General features: G+C 34.0%; 1 protein-coding gene across 1 annotated transcript in view; it reads right to left on the bottom strand.

The window, feature by feature from the left end:
- The window catches only part of GBE1 (1,4-alpha-glucan branching enzyme 1), a 306,336-nt gene that overhangs the window by 153,743 nt on the left and 135,415 nt on the right, over positions 1-17,178 (bottom strand). The window lies entirely within an intron of this gene.

Consider the following 17,178-nt stretch of genomic DNA (forward strand, 5'->3'; position numbering starts at 1 on the left):
ACAGAGTTTCCAAGTGACTAGAATATAGTTTTTTAAAGTTTTTTTTTTTTTAATTAATTAAGCCTTCCAAAAACAGGCAGCGTGTAACAAAAAATGTTCAGATCAGGAACTGATCTAAATGCTGAGTTATCAGTACACCCTAAGCATTGAGGAAGAACATATTACTCAGACTCTTTTAATTGAGAAAAGCTCAAGTATGCACAATTATTGGTAATTAAATATTTGTAGAATGCTTTATAGTTCAGAAAGCACTTTCACATCATATCTCACTTGATTCCAGGGAATCGTTATAACCCAAATATTAACTGAGATTAAATGAGCAGCCAGAGTCCCAAAGTTACCAAGTGGTAGAACGAAAAGCTGAGCAGAGCTTCTAACACTCACTTCCTTTTGCTCAACAGGTTTTCATGGCCCTTCCCTCAGACACAGAAAAAGAAAAAATCATGATTTAAGATGGAGGGGACAGGTGAGTGGTAGAAAGAAACGTCAACTTACATGAGTTCAATTTTATCTCTTTAGTTATGCCTCCCACTTATTAAAGCCTATCACAGCTAAGTACTGCTATTATTCAAATAGTTTTCACAAAAACATAAACGAATAAGATCAACAGTGTACAGGAGTATTTTATCTTCTGAAATATGTTCCTTAAGTCACATACATTTCTAGTATAATACACACAGTGTTATATGTGAGAAAAGGCTTTTTTGCTCACTCATCAACCTAGGGCAGGCTAAGGAGAAATAAAATACCAGAAATTGGTTTTCCATGAATAGCACCCTGCCTAATCCATCTACCTATCTTTTCTCTTTTTTGCAAATGACTCTACAATTCCTCCAAAGGATGATCAGGAATCAGTTATTATTTTTCAAGGTATCTGCTGGCAGAGAGAATATTTAAAACTTCAAGCAAAGAACATATAGAATTTCCTTATGCTGAATATAATTTCCACATTCTTTGGAAAATTACTTATCTTACAGTACACATGAACATCTTTGGAGGCTACTGAGTAATAGAAGCTGGAAGGAAGATTCCTTCTATGGGTCTTCCTCACTCCTACATATTTTGCTGGATATACTAATATAAGGTCTTATTGATAACAGAGGCCATTTCTCGTGTGGCAAGCAACCCTGAGGAATGAGATAATGTTTTCCATGAACACAATGGACAGGCTTCCTTAAGGCTTCTATAACAGAAGGTAAATATTCCTCAGCTATGAGGCAAACTAACTGTGTGCATAGCATTAGTATAGACCACACAACATCATCCCTATACGACTTGGAAAACAAGGGGAACTCCTGCAAACAAGAGGAACCAGTACAAGTCTCTGATTCAGGAGTTCTGTGTTTTCTGCCAGAATCCATGAAACAGTAACAGGTTAACTTATCAGCTTGAAGGTACAACAAAATAAAATCCTATACCTGACAATGGATTATTTACTCATTCTTGAACAACTTTAATATTTTTGTTACCAAAAGTTCTATTTCTTCATTTCTATTAGTGTTTTATATTAGACATTCCTATTCAACAATTTTTATAATGTTGATGGTTGACGAGAAAACTTTTAATTATCCAATTCTTTCCTTTTTTTTTTAGCAATAAAAGTAGAGCCTGGATCTCTGAATGATATGTAAAACAACGCTTCCCACCAAATCTGGAACATTTTACTGCAATCATTACAGAGAAGGGAAATAAATTTCTCGATTCTTCAGGCTCCTGAATTGAAGGGATTTCTGCTACAAAAGTTTAGGTTTTCCTAAGAAACATACTTGATTAGAGTAGCCACCTATCTTCGCCTATGATTTGTTGTTTCTAAACTGTTGTAATAACCAACTAAGTGTATCATGAAAGTGAAAGTGAAAGTCGCTCAGTCATGTTCAACTCTTTGCGACCCCATGGACTATACAGTCCACTGAATTCTCCAAGCCAGAATACTGGAGGGGGTAGCGTGTCTTTTCTCCAGGGGATCTTCCCAACCCGGGAATCAAACTGGGGTCTCCCACATTGCAGGTGGATTCTTTACCAGCTGAGCCACAAGGGAAGCCCAAGAGTCTTATCAGTTCAGTTCAGTTCAGTCACTCAGTTGTGTCTGACTCTGTGACCCCATGAATCACAGCACGCCAGGCCTCCCTGTCCATCACCAACTCCTGGAGTTCACTCAGACTCACATCCATCGAGTCAGTGATGCCATCCAGCCATCTCATCCTCTGTTGTCCCCTTCTCCTCCTGCCCCCAATCCCTCCCAGCATCAGAGTCTTTTCCAATGAGTCAACTCTTTGCATGAGGTGGCCAAAGTACTGGAGTTTCAGCATTAGCATCATTCCTTCCAAAGAAATCCCAGGGCTGATCTCCTTCAGAATGGACTGGTTGGATCTCCTTGCAGTCCAAGGGACTCTCAAGAGTCTTCTCCAACACCACAGGTCAAAAGCATCAATTCTTCGGCGCTCAGCTTTCTTCACAGTCCAACTCTCACATCCATACATGACCACTGGAAAAGAGTCTTATAGTAAGTCTAAATAACTCAAACTTGAGAGACAATCCAACGGGTGAAAAATACGGCTTTTCTGGACTAAACTCTGCTCCCAAAATCTTTTCGGAGGGAGAAAGTGGAGAGATGAGTACACTTCCTGAATTTGTGCTTGCTTGAGTTCAGATTCAGATAAAATATTTTTTAGATGAAATAAGACTTTATATCATTAATTTATAACTTCAAAACAGCACATGTTATATGGCAAATTGAAAAGAAAGAGCTAGCTTGACTTGACTGATTTTTCAACAATAAAATCTAATAGTTGATGGACAGAAGCGTTTACTCAATACTGCTGCTGCTGCTGCTACGTCGCTTCAGTCGTGTCTGACTCTATGCGACCCCATAGACAGCCCACCAGGCTCCCTCATCCCTGGGATTCTCCAGGCAAGAACACTGGAGTGGGTTGCCATTTCCTTCTTCAATGCATGAAACTGCAGCCTACCAGGCTCCTCCGTCCATGGGGTTTTCCAGGCAACAGTACTGGAGTGGGGTGCCATTGCCTTCTCTGTTACTCCGTACTAGCAAACTGAAAATCTTATTCACTACTAATATGAGTATAAAACAGCATGGATATTCTAAACAGCAATTTGACAATATGAATCTAAATTTTTTTAAAAAGTAATTCTCAATGACTCAGCAGTTCTAACTGTAGAAGTATGCCCTGTGAAAATAATCAGAGAAGTTCCAAAAGAACTATATTGTTACCTATTTATCTTAGTATTATATTTATTAGCAAAAAGAGAATGTTTGAATAGTGTGTGCTTGTTAAAATTTATACAGTGAATTATATTGAAGGTTACAAGAAAATGCTTTCAATTTATACAAAAGAATGCATGAAAAGTGAAAAGTGAAGTCGCTCAGTTATGTTCGAGTCTTTGCAACCCCATGGACTGTAACCCACAGTCCTACCAGGAGCCCACCAAGAGTCCAGGAGTCCAGGAGTCCTACCAGGCTCCTCCACCCTGGGATTTTCCAGGCAAGAGTACTGGAGTGGGTTGCCATTTCCTTCTCCAGGGGATCTTTTCAACCCAGGGATAGAACCCAGGTCTCCTGCATTGTAGACAGATGCTTTTACTATCTGAGCCACCAGGAATTATGTTCCTAGTGTGAATACATACAAACTCAGAGACTAAAAACTATCTAAGAAACAGAAAAAATACTGAGATAGTTGCCTATAGATAGATAAATTAATAATAGCGTTTATTTTCCAATTGTATCTTTCTGTATTGCTATCAATTTATTTCCTTGTAGAGCTTCTATAATCAGAAGAAAAGTATTTTGATAAGGATTGCCAATAGAGTAATTATATAATTGTGTACACATTTGTGGACTTGTAGACAAGTTGCACATGTGTGTGTATAAGTGTTAAAAACAAAAGTTTAAAAATTATATTAATATCATAACATATTACTCCAAAAAAATCAAATTGCTTTAAAAGATATACTAAAGAAAATAATATGATGAATTTTGTATGGGAAATTGATAATTTATATAATTATAATGTTTTATAACTTAGTAAATATGACATTAGACTCCTTTTTCAGTGAATCAAATTATTTCATTGACTTATGGGAGGTTAACATCAAAAACATTATGAAATTAAGGAGTGAATAAAATAAACTTCTACCTGAGAAAAACTCAAATTGACTTAATGAACTATATGAAGTCAAGTTTTATTTACAAACTGACACTTAAAAGTTGAATATAAAATATAATTAATAGTTTGGTAAAATAGGGAAGAAGTAAAAAAAAATTATGTCTCTGTGTAAATTTATTCAATCCAGGAATATCTTTTGAAATGCTTCTTGTCAAAGGATATTGTTCCTTTGAACTGGAAAATCAGTGAGATAAGATGCTTCTCAGGTGGCGAACAATTTTATATGAAAACAGAGGGTGTGCTTAACCGGTTAGAAGTGTTAGTATATTCTGTAAACTGGTATTGAAAGTATCTCTCAGTTTCATGACTAAATGTAGCAAATCAAGAGAAAAGGCACAGATACTGAGAAATATAATTCAATTTGCCCAGGTTATAATAGCAAAATCACAACTACATTCTATGAAGAAAATATTTTCTTTAAAAAAAAGCAGAAAAGAAAGATATTAATAAAGATAACTATTTAATAGAGTACAGGTCAAAGTTAAAAGAAGCAAAGTAACTTCTATTTTATGAAGCAACGAATTCTTTTATATAACCTCATTATATAATATCTAAAGTAATTGATATGATATGTAATATATATATAAGCATACAATATAAAAATATATAATTTATGACATATACATATTTCATATGAACATGCAATACTAAATATCAGTATTACATTGTATGTTTTTAAAATATGAAAAAATATATGTACATAGAAAGATAAGATAAATACATAAAGAAAAAATATAATAATTTAAAGTAACTTTTAGAATGGAGTGGGGAAAAAATGAAAAAGAACATTAAAAAAGGAATTGTTATTGTTGTTTAGTTGCTAAGTCATGTCTGATTCTTTGTGACCCCATGGACTGTAGGTCATCATTGCTGAGCTTCAGAATTGATGAGAGCCTTCTAAAAAAATGAATTTGTAATATGCAGCTTTGGCTGCTAGACTATTCCCATGTAATTATTTCCAGAGGTTGAACAAAAAAGTCACACATTACATGATACAAATAAAATTTAATGTAAAGAAGCTAATGGGCTATTTTTTACCCAATACTTGATATATTTGTTTCATTTAACAGAGTTTAGACTATTTAAATAAATAGATGATCAGTTGACAATAATAATATTTCATTCTGCAATTTCTAATTAGGAATATCAGAAACACTAATATTAAAAGGCTGTATTTTACTGTGACTTGAGTTTATATTTCAACTAATGAGAAAAGAAAGCTAAGACACTGATAAAAGTACAAAGGCAGTTTTCTAATAACATAATAATAATAATTATTATTTTTTAGAAAATTATAATTTTCTAATAATAATAAGGTCCTCAAATATAAATGCACTATGTGGATAAACTTTCATAAAATGACATCTAATACATTGGTAAAAATAGATTAGAATTATATATGAGCTAAAATTGGTATTATCATTATTTAGATATTGAGCCTGATATGGTTACCAATAAATTTACTTTGTAATTTGACATTTTAAATTTTTCCTTTTAATTTTTCTGGATATTACAGTTCATACACTTGAGAGATTTCCATCTCTGTTTTATAACTTGCTTAATAATTTTCAATTAAACAAATTTAAACAAGCTGTATGCATATAAAATTATCCTAAAAAACTGTCACACCCTGTGATGTCCTTAACATCTACAATGCTGAGATATTGAGGGAGGTAGAAAAGAGATTAAATGATTAGACTGAGTCTCTTAAGTTCTTACGTTAAGCAGTACTGGACACTATACAAAATAAAAGAAAAGGCAATATTCTTGATAGCAGCTTGACAAAGAAAAGACAGAAATCAGTTGACTTTCAAAAGCAGTAAACTACTGATGGATTTTCACTGGCTCCCATTATTTTTAGTTCAGTTCAGTAGCTCAGTCATGTCCGACTCTTTGCGACCCATGGACTACAGCACATCAGGCCTCCCTGTCCATCACCAACTCCCAGAGTTCATCCAAATTCATGTACATTGAGTCAGTGATGCCATCCAGCCATCTAATTCTCTGTCGTCCCCTTCTCCTCCTGTCCTCAATCTGTCCTAGCATCAGAGTCTTTTCAAATGAGTCAGCTCTTCGCATCAGGTGGCCAAAGTATTGGAGTTTCAACTTCAACATCAGTCCTTCCAATAAACACTCAGAACTGATCTCCTTCAGGATGGACTAGTTGGATCTCCTTGCAGTCCAAAGGACTCTCAAGAGTCTTCTCCAACACCACAGTTCAAAAGTATCGATTCTTCAGTGCTCAGCTTTCTTTATAGTCCAACTCTCACATCCATACATGACCACTGGAAAAACCATAGCTTTCACTAGACAGACCTTTGTTGAAAAAGTAATGTCTCTGCTTTTTAATATGCTACCCATGTTGGTCAAAACTTTCCTTCCAAGGAGTGTGTGTCTTTTAATTTCATGACTGCAGTCAACATCTGTAGTGATTTTGAAGCCCCAAAATATGAAGTCTGTCACTGTTTCCACTGTTTCCCCATCTATTTGCTAGGAAGTGATGGGACCAGATGCCATGATCTTAGTTTTCTGAATGTTGAGCTTTAAGACAATCTTTTCACTCTCTTCTTTCACTTTCATCAAGAGGCTCTTTAGTTCTTCTTTACTTTCTGACATAAGAGTAGTGTCATCTGCATTTCTGAGGTTATTGATATTTCTCCTGGCAATCTTGATTCCAGCTTGTGCTTCATCCAGCCCAGCATTTCTCATGATGTACTCTGCATATAAGTTAAATAAGCAGGGTGACAGTATACAGCCTTGACGTACTCCTTTTCCTATTTGGGACCAGTCTGTTGTTCCATGTCGAGTTCTAACTGTTGCTTCCTGGCCAGCATATAGATTTCTCAAGAGGCAGATCAGATGGCCTGGGATTCCCATCTCTGTAAGAATTTTCCACAGTCTATTGTGATCCATACAGTCAAGGGCTTTGGCATAGAAAATAAAGCATAAGTAGATGTTTTTGTGGAACTCTTTTGACTTTTCAACGATCCAATGGATTTTGGCAATTTCATCTCTGGTTCCTCTGCCTTTTCTAAAACCAGCTTGAACATCAGGAAGTTCACGGTTGCCGTATTGCTGAAGCCTGGCTTGGAGAATTTTGAGCATTACTTTACTAGCATGTGAGATGAGTGCAATTGTGTGGTGGTTTGAACATTATTTGCCATTGCCTTTCTTTGGGATTGGAATGAAAACTGACCTTTTCCAGTTCTGTGGCCATTGCTGAGTTTTCCAAATTTGCTGGCATATTGAGTGCAGCACTTTCACAGCATCATCTTTCAGGATTTCAAACAGCTCAACTGGAATTCCATCACCTCCACTAGCTTTGTCCATAGTGATGCTTCCTAAGGCCCACTTGACTTCATATTCCAGGATGTCTGGCTCTAGGTGAGTGACCACACCATTGTGATTTTCTGGGTCATGAAGATCTTTTTTGTATAGTTCTGTGTATTCTTGCCACTTAAGCCTCTTAATATCTTCTGCTTCTGTTAGGTTCATACCATTTCTGTCCTTTATTGAGCCCATCTTTGTAAGAAATGTTTCCTTGGTATCTCTCATTTTCCTGAAGAGATCTCTAGTCTTTCCCATTCTATTGTTCTCCTCTATTTCTTTGCATTGATCGCTGAGGAAGGCTTTCTTATCTCTCCTTGCTATTCTTTGGAATTCTACAGTCAAATGGGTATATCTTTCCTTTTCTCCTTTGCTTTTCACTTCCCTTCTTTTCACAGCTATTTGTAAAGCCTCCCCAGACAGCCATTTTGCTTTTTTGCATTTCTTTTTCTTGGGGATCATCTTGATTCCTGTCTCCTGTACAATGTCACGAACCTCCGTCAATAGTACACCAGGTACTCTGTCTATCAAATCTAGTCTCTTAAATCTATTTCTCATTTCCAGATATTGAGGGAGGTATAATCGTAAGGGATTTGATTTAGGTCATACCTGAACGGCCTAGTGGCTTTCCCCACTTTCTTCAATTTCAGTCTGAATTTGGCAAGAAGTAGTTCATGATCTGAGCATATGTCAGATAAATAAATAAATAAATAACTTTTATAATATGACAAAAATGAGCATCAGATCAAATTGTATCAAATTGTTGCATAAAGAATACCCATGCACAGAATAGAGACTATTTTTGACTATACCTATAGTCAGCTCCTGGTCTTGTTTTTGCTGATGGTATAGAGCATCTCCATCTTTGACTGCAAAGAATATAATCAATATGATTTTGGTGTTGGCCATCTGGGGATGGAGTCTTCTCTTGTGTTGTTGGAAGAGGGTATTTTCTATGACCAGTGCGTTCTCTTGGCAAAATTCTATTAGCCTTTGCTCTGCTTCATTCTGTACTCCAAGGCCAAATGTGCCTGTTACTCAAGGTGTTTCTTGACTTTCTACTTTTGCATTCCAGTCCCCTAAGCTTTGAATAAAATTCATTTTAAAACATGCCATCACAAGTCAGGGTGTTTTTTTTTTTTCCGTTTTTATTAAGAAATAAGAAAATTTTCAAGGTTAAGTCTTGTAACAATAGCTTGAGTAGGAACAGTTAAAGGATTTCTCTAATGAAAATGAAGGCACTAAAAAAAATGCCTTAAAATAAAAGGTTAAGCATATTAGCTACAAAAAAATAAATTTATATGACAAAAATGAGCATCAGACCAAATTATATCAAATTGTTGCATAAAGAATACCTATGCACAGAATAGAGACTATTTTTGACTATACCTTATAACTACTTTGCTCCTGACTTAACACCAACTGTAGAATTACAGAGATAAAAACATTCACTTCTGTAATACCTATACCTGAGAGAGGAGAAACTGCAGTATATTGCCCAAAAGAAATAAATGAAGATCAGTAACTGTTTCTCCTAAAAACAGGTCCTTATTTAGAATGATTTAGAGAGACATATGCACCTGTATCCATAAAAAGGAGTATTACTCCCATAGGTTTCCATCCCAGTTCCCCAGCTTTCTAGCCTAGTTAAAAATCATTACAACAATAATATATTTTTCTGTTTCTGTCTTTTGCCTGAGGCAAATCTTTAAAGAAACAAATAACTAAGTAGAACTGATAAAGTGTTTGCTTCATTTCAGGTCCATTACATGAACAAAAACCTTATAAAGTGACATCACTACAAAAAGACAAAATCCAAAGGGATTATGCAAGATTTAGGAAGCAGGCATTGAAAATATCCGAGCAAGTGAGTATAACTACTCTTAAGAGAAAAGAATAGGAACAAAGCTGCAATGTTGTAATCAGGTAAAGATTGATTAGGTGACTTAGACTGGAAAACAAATGAATTACACATGATATAAAAATATAAGATTTAAACTTCTAAGATATTGGAAGATCAATACAGTAATAAAAGAAAAAAGCCATGAAAAGGGGGAAAAAATCAGTGAGTTTTCATTACTGAAAAAGGTGTGCTTTAAAGAGAGTCACCCATGGGCAGTGAAGGCTAGAATTCTATTAAGTAAACACAGTATAATCCAGTATAACACCAACAAAAAATATTAAGAAGTAGTTTTTGAAGTGCTAGATGGGAGAGGTATTATCATAGGATGAGTCAAAACTCACTTTAAAATACTTCATTAAGTATAATTATAAAAATTTATATGGTGATAAGTTGAATCATTTGAAAAAAAAAAAAAAAACAAACCATGATTCTTAAGCAATCACTCTAAGTGCTACTGTAATGAAGTAAAATATAAAGTGTAGGGGGTGGGGGAGAATGCATTTACCACCTTAACAGAAATGTAGAAAAACTCCAGAAACTAAATATAGAATAGGTAATTCTAAAAACCATAAGCTTTTTTGAGAAAACACATATACTTAATATACATTGAGACTATCTCCAAGAATATATCTGACTGGTAAATAAAGAAAACAGTTAATAATGAAAAGAATTCAGAGTAACATTTAAATATTCTTTATAAATTAAGGTTTAATAATGTGGAATAAAACACTCTCACTCTTTCCTTCCACAAAAGTCACATATTTTGTCAGGTGCAAGTTCTATCAGAGGAAAAGCTACAAATAGGTATGCATGAATTACAAAATACATAGTACACCCATCTAATGAGAAACCGATTAAACAGACAACATAATGAGAAACAGATAATGAGTACATGTGAGATATGAAACTCAAAATATCCATTTGGATAATTTCTTATCAACTGATAGACAGCGACAATGGGAAGAAGTAGTGAAAAATAATATGTGTCTCCACAATGGAGTCATTTACTTTAAACCTTTCCAACTGAAGTGTATTTAAATTATTAAACATAGATAGTCCCATCTTATGTAGACAGTGAAAGCACAGAACAGCAAATGAACTTTGATCTCCAAGTGTGACAAGCTCTCTGGAGAAGCAGGGAAACTCAATAAAGCACACAGGATACCTACCTGACTTCTGCATGAGGCTCAGACAATAATGGGCTGAAATGCAGTGACTTATGGTTCACTGTTTTCAAATATATAAATATGTATTTCATAAAATAAATAAGATATGCAATCTTATACATATTGCATATCTTATACATATAATATTTATTTTACTCACAGGCTACCCTGGTAGCTCAACTGGTAAAGTATCCACCTGAAATGCAGGAGACTGGGTTCAGTCCCTGCGTTGGGACAATCCCCTGGAGAATGGCATGGCAACCCACTCTAGTATTCCGGCCTGGAGAATCCCCATGGACAAAGGGGCCTGGCGGGCTACAGTCCACAGAGTCACAGAGTCAGACATGACTGAGTAACTATAAGCACAGGATACACACACAATTTTTTTTTTTTTTTTCCCAATCAGGAGCATACTGAATCACTTGTGGAAATTTATGGCTTACTGGCATATTTGAAAGATGTTAAAGATGAACAGAATGAAGAGTAAAAAAAAACTTTACATTGAAGAGGATTAAAAATTAATGTTGATATTTAACATACACTTAACTGTGCCACTCAATAAAAGAATTCAGCTTAAATGCAAATAATCAAATCATAAAAAGATTATATAGTATATACATTACGGTCCTGAAGGTATTATTATTTGAATTCACTATTATTACTTGGCCAAAGTGCAAATACTTCTATTAACTATAACTAAAAATAACACCCACCTAAACAGGAACAAAATGTGATTTTCTTCCGTTTTCTAACACATCAATAAAAGATCAAATACTACAAATACTAAACAAAAGCTCTATTAAAAAAAAATAATGCCTACAAAATTTAAAAAAGCACAAAATACTTTTATTAAAAATGATACTCCTAAAGAAAAATGAAAGTGTTCAAATCTCCAGATTTTATAATCATATTTAAAATCTACTATGTCCATGTTGTGGAGAAGGCGATGGCATCCCACTCCAGTACTTTTGCCTGGAAAATCCCATGGACAGAGGAGCCTGGTAGGCTGCGGTCCATGGGGTCGCAAAGAGTCAGACACGACTGAGCGACTTCCCTTTCACTTTTCACTTTCATGTACTGGAGAAGGAAATGGCAACCCACTCCAGTGTTCTTGCCTGGAGAATCTCAGGGACAGGGGAGCCTGGTGGGCTGCCGTCTATGGAGTCACACAGTGTTGGACACGACTGAAGTGACTTAGCAGCAGTAGCAGCAGCATGCCCATATTGAAGGACAAAAGAATTAAAGACTGCAAAATAATTGCAAGATATTTTACAGTACATGGATACAAGAAAAAGAGAGTCTGCTAATACATTTAAAGTATTTCTAGAATCAATGTTCACATAAAGGGAGCAATCAGAGAACGTGTATTTATGGACAGTTTAATTTTCTAGATACCTGTGATTCACTTCCATAAGCACTAAAAAAGAAAAAGAAAATGTTTTATAGTTATCTTTCCAACATGTATTATATGTTCCCTTGTGGCCTTAACAGAGGGAATTAAACATTTGTGGAAATTGATTTATATACACTGAACTGTGACATGTTTGGAATAAGAACATGTCCCCTGAATTCAGTAAAGAGAATATTAGACTTTTATATGTGTCTTTGACAGTAGTTTGCAACCTTGGATGAACAATGAGAACTACCTGAGGAACACTTCAAAATAAAGATACTAGTGTTCTAATTCTATCCATTATCACTACCCTAACCTGTCACCCTTGATTCTGATTCTGTGGCTGCAGTCTAGTATCTTAGGAGGTAAAAGCTAGATCTGAGAAAACAAAAGACAAAGTAGCCACAGGGGCCAGTGTTACAATTATAAAAGGATAGATTTTTACTTTTAAAAAGTTATCATGCAGGAAAGAAAACCAACACTTAAGTTATAGGGAACCTATTTTCTAAATCTAGATAATAATAAACATCTTTGCAGATGACAAAACATATTTTGCAATAAAATTTGTCTCAAACTATTTTGAATTTTTATTTCTTATTCAATAATAAATTATAATTTATTTTCATTCTTCATAGTCTAATCTCCCTAATTATTCTCAATTATTTTGTAAACTTTCAATCATGAGAGGCAACCATGCTAGCTCAAAATTTATTCATTTGTGGTCCTGAGTACACCCATGAATATTCACTGATTTATTTACTTAAAAATTTCCACTCCACTTAAGAAGATCTCATAAAAGAGTAAGGAGAATCTATTCAAGTTTCTGATCTTATCCTATAGTTTAGCCATCATTTAAAATATTTCACAGTTTATATACTATGTATCACAAATCATACTGCAAAATGATATTTATCATGGTTGCTTTAAACGTCATTACTAAAACTGGATGATTGTCTTTTCAATACTTTTCAATGGTATTCTTAGGAATCCCATTTATAGTCGTTATTTAAAAGTTGTAGATGATACTGGCTCTTCAGTTAGTCAAATCACTTTCTGGCATTTCCCCCTATTATAGAAAGGATGGAAAGCTTACAGTCACATTTGTCACAGTCCCTTGCAGCTAGGTTTCTGCATCTAGTAGACACACCCAAGCAAGATCTGGAAGAAACTAATACTTCAGTTAAATCATATGGACATCAATCATTTTGCCTAAGAACCCTGAACGATACTTAATCTAAGAAAATTCTAATAAATCTACATAGGCATGAGCAGTAGAAAACTCAAAGACAACTGACATGCCACAATTAGTTAGCTCATAGACTCAATTTCCATTTGTACCCCTCTACATACAATTACATATACATTCAGAATCAGCTTTTTCATGAGAAATACTTACAGAAAAAGTATCTACGTGGGGAAAATTCTTTTCATCCTGCATTCGGTTTTAAACTAAATTTAAAATTTAAATTTTTAAGCAGGGTTGTTATGATTATCATGCAAAAGGAAGCAGATGTTGGCAATACACAGTAGTCCTCAGAGGAAACAGAGAAAATGTTGGGGGCAAGGGGAGAATACTTTGAGCCTAAACTGGGATTTGAAAAAAGTACTCTTATCACGCAAAATAAGAAAAAAGATAGTTTGACCTAAAATAGGGCAAGAGTTTAAAATAATACGTCAAATTTGGATTACGAGATCTTATAGAGTCAAAGTAAGTTTGAAAAAAGCAGTGGAGAAACAGGTTCATATAAGAAAAAGTTGGAGGGAGAACATGGAAAGTGCACATATATATATTGTTGTATGAACTCCATTTAGATTCTGCAGACTGAAGTAGTGTTTTCAAACTTTTAGGGAAACTGATTAAATAATTACATTCTGAAAGTAATTTATGAAAATTAAGTAAACAAATGAAAACTACGAAACCGATGTTAGTCATGAGACTTTTTAAATAAGAGCCTATTTTTGACTGTGGAAAACTTTCTTTTATATAACATTTATGTAGTCATCTTGGGGTATGCTAATGATTAATCTAAAATCTTTAAATCTGAAGTACTTCTTCATAGTCTGTAGGCAGCACTACAAAATAAAATCTAAGACCATATCCAGCAAGATACTCAACACCACTGAACAATTTACACAGGTAAATTCAGAGCACTTTTAAGGCTCAGCTGCAAATAGCAAGGAGGGTAAAAAACACAAATGCTATCCTAGACAAGGGTAGTGAAGGTAGAACTCTGATATTAATACCTCAAGAAAACACAAAATTGTTACAAAATTACTTTAGTTAAAAAAGAAACAGATTTGTGTGATACACATTGTATATTAATAAGATTTTATTTCTTTTTATAATAGTATGCCAAAGTGGAATGCTTAAATATCAGTTTCTAGCTTATATATTTATATAGCACTCTATTCATATGTGTATGCAGTTTATTTAAGTAAGCAAAATAGTAACGTACCTTTTGAAATTTGCATGATATAGTGAGTGAGGGGAAAAAAGAAAACTAAGAACCAGCAGGCATAAAATAATCACATTTTTATGGGTTTATTTTTTAAAAAGCATAAAAATACAGGCAGAAAGATAAGGAGAAAGACAGTCAATAAATGCCTAGAAACAGATCAGGAAGAATACTCAAAAACTAAAACAATGAATGGTAGGAGGAAGAGTCAGGCTGTTAATTTTGAGAAGAGCTACTTTGCTGTTTTCTGTCTATATTCCTTAACTGTTTTTAAGTTTTGTTTTTGTTTATTTTAATGACATTATAAATCATGTTTAATAATCACAAAAAAGTAAAAATGACCTTTCTTAAAGTAAAAATGACCTTTCTTAAAATAAAAAGGAAAGCATTGCAATTCTCAAAACAAGGTTTGCCTGGGTTGAGACTCATATCATATGCCCTGTACTACGTACCCAATGCTCAACAAACATATGACCATATGGATGAAAAGTGAAAGCAAAGGGGAAAAAAAGTTCACTGTTCTTTATCAATGTTCCAAAATTTCAAAGGAAAACCACTCCAAAGAAAAATACTCATTTTTATAGCTATGTGTTCAGGAAATTATATAAACTGAAAATCTGTACAGAATCAATCTTAATCAAAATGCCATGCCTTGGCTTTCCAAAAGAGGGAGATAAAACTCCACTGCCACAAATGTATTAACTGGATACATAAGTGATATATTCAAACACAACTCACCAAGTTACTGAAATAAAATAATTTTAAGAAAAAAACTTAAATTATGTGTTTATTTTAGCCTTATGATTTTAATTGCCTAAAGAACATAGTAAAATCTATGAAAAATATCATGATCCACAATAATAAAACGGAAACTGTTCCAACTCTTTTATGGAGCTCTCAATTGGAGAATAAAAATATGACAGAAGTCTCACGGTGTTTAAATTTTGAAAAAAAAAAAACATAGATTCACAGATGTTATGGTTACTAAAAACTATGGTCCTGATTATTATATGAAAATAAGATTTAGTATTATTCAGAAAAACTAGAGACAGAATGCTATCCATTTTCTTCAGGGATTATTAAAAATATGAATATTAAATGCTATACCTAGGGGTTTCCTACTGAAAACAATGCTTACAAAACTGACTTTATCAATTAAATCAGATCTTTAAAAATGCATTGCATCTTTTGGGGAAAAAAAGAATATAATCTAGTTTCTAAACTGAGAAAAAGTAATCAATGAATTAAAAGGCTCAAAGCAAAAGAAATCTTTTTGCTATATTACAACTAAAGAAAAAAACACCAATGAGGAAAGAAGAGATAGTATCAAATCCATAATATGAATCAACTTGATAAAAGCAAAGGTATCACTTTCTGGACAAGTATTTCTAAAAAGAATGCAGAACTGTTGTAAGTTAAATACACACACATAAACATTTAAATATAAAATGCAGGCAAGCAAAAACACTTGAAAACAGGGCACCTATTTATTCAAGATGCTATTTACCACATGTATTTATTTTATCCACTTTCTATGTAATTACAGTTAAAAATAAGATGGTTTGTTTCTCTTGATCAGCATGTGGCCAAATCACTACGTTTCCACACATTTAAAATCAAGTTTGAGTGAGCTGATTAACTACAGTTCTCCCAACTTCAACATAAGTCAGTATATCACAGAGGATAAAATAGAGGGTAAACATCTTAGTTTGATTATTCTTTCAGTCACTTATGAGATCAAACAAGATACTTAATCTAGTCAACATCCACTTTCTTCAGCTAAAACTGGGAATACTGGTAGTATCTATACCTCATAAATGGCAACCCACTCCAATATTCTTGCCTGGGAAATCCTATGGACAGAGAAGCCTGGAGGGCAAGTTGGACAGGACTGAGAGAGTAAGCAAAAAACATACAACATAGGACTGACTGTTAAGCAAGGATTAAAACAGAACAACATATTCAGCAAATAAAATGCTTAAAATAGTACCTTTAATATGATGAACACTCAAAATAATATTTTTAAATTCAAACTGAAATGCTCTAACAGCTTAAAAACATTAAAGGACAATATTATCTCTGGACAATATTATCAATGTTATCATCTCTGGAAGATGTCAGAGTCATAAAAAAATACCACACAAAAAAAAAAAACTGATAATGTTTTCCTATTCACACCTTAAGCAAGTGCAGGTCATTTATTTTGAAATGACGATTAATGAGCTGGTATTTTGTAAGTGCAGACCTTGCTAACTTGAAGAAAGGCATGATCTTGGGAAAAAGCTATACCTTCCTTAAAATTCAGCTTTCCTAAATGAAGCAAGCACATTGGACAAGGATGATCTAGAAAATCCCTTCTTGTTTGCAAATTTGAGGATGCTCATCATGAAGAGAGAACTGTGTGTATAGGTACATACATATACATATGGACAAATATAGACATAGAGAGAGAGAACAGGATAATATAGCACCAAAAAAAAAAGTATATGTAAGTTCTGAGGCTGTATGAAAACTGATATTTAATCATAATGTTATTTCAATAAGGAAGGAACTTCTAAGCCATTCTGAAGAAAGAAATGGATTTGTAAAAGCAAAATACAGAAAATGGGCCATTCGAGGAAGTGAATGGAATCAAGGAGAATCCAAAAGTAGAAAAAAACAAATTCAGTGAAAGAACAAAACCTGATTCTAGAGTATCACACAAATCTCCAAATAAAAAACTGGCACACTGACCAGACGAACGTTTAAA

The sequence above is a fragment of the Capricornis sumatraensis genome, chromosome 1, assembly GCF_032405125.1.
Source record: "Capricornis sumatraensis isolate serow.1 chromosome 1, serow.2, whole genome shotgun sequence".
Taxonomy (NCBI): Eukaryota; Metazoa; Chordata; class Mammalia; order Artiodactyla; family Bovidae; genus Capricornis; species Capricornis sumatraensis.